Raw genomic sequence first — 647 nt, 5'->3', positions numbered from 1 at the left:
CGCACTGGAGCCCGCCCGCGCCCCGACCGCGGTCCTCGGCGGCGACCGCGCTGCGACAGCCGAGCCCCGGGAGCCGCGAACCTGGGCGCGCACAGCCCGCGCCCCAACTCCTGGTCCTGCGTTCCCGCCCGCCGGAGGAGCCGCGTGACCTCGAGTACCTGCCTTGTCCCTTCCAAGCCTCAGTTTCCCCAACGTGCACCGTGGAACCCACCCTCTTGGCGTCACCGGGGGAGTCAAAAATGCTGAAATCCTGCGAAATTCCCGGTTGCGGGGGGAGTTAATCCTGGAAAATATGTGCCTTTCCCCCCTCAATAAAACCAGGCCACTCGATTTGAGAGGGGCCCGCGTCTGACTTCGAACCCAGGGCCCTCGCCCCTGCGAAACGGGGAATAGATGTCCAAGGACCCCCGGGGTCAGGAAGAAGGTGGAGGCCTAGGGCGTACGTCCCTTCCACGCGCACGCGGGACCCCTCACTCCCAGCCACCCAGCAATTCTTCCCTAAGCTCTAGGGTGGCAGAGACCCTGTGGGCGGGTGTGGGCTGCGGGAGCTGTGCTGGGGCGGCGGCGGGCGGCGTAAAGTCCAAGAAACAAAGTCCCAGGAGTCGGCCCGAGGGGTTCCTCGTGGGTACTGAACTGAACCGGGATGG

At 66.2% G+C, this 647-nt stretch overlaps 1 protein-coding gene across 1 annotated transcript in view; it reads right to left on the bottom strand.

The window, feature by feature from the left end:
* ADCY1 (adenylate cyclase 1) overlaps nucleotides 1-207 on the bottom strand; it is a 143,737-nt gene extending 143,530 nt beyond the window's left edge. Inside the window, exon 1 of the mRNA XM_017880309.1 lies at nucleotides 159-207. The gene's annotated coding sequence lies outside the window, so the exon portion shown is untranslated. The remainder of the gene's footprint in view (nucleotides 1-158) is intronic.
* Between the last annotated feature and the right edge of the window lie 440 nt (nucleotides 208-647).

Source organism: Rhinopithecus bieti, unplaced genomic scaffold, assembly GCF_001698545.2.
Source record: "Rhinopithecus bieti isolate Rb0 unplaced genomic scaffold, ASM169854v2 scaffold_12484, whole genome shotgun sequence".
NCBI classification, from domain to species: domain Eukaryota; kingdom Metazoa; phylum Chordata; class Mammalia; order Primates; family Cercopithecidae; genus Rhinopithecus; species Rhinopithecus bieti.
The sequence above is the reverse complement of the archived record's forward strand: the minus strand, read 5'-3'. Positions and strand labels throughout refer to the sequence as shown.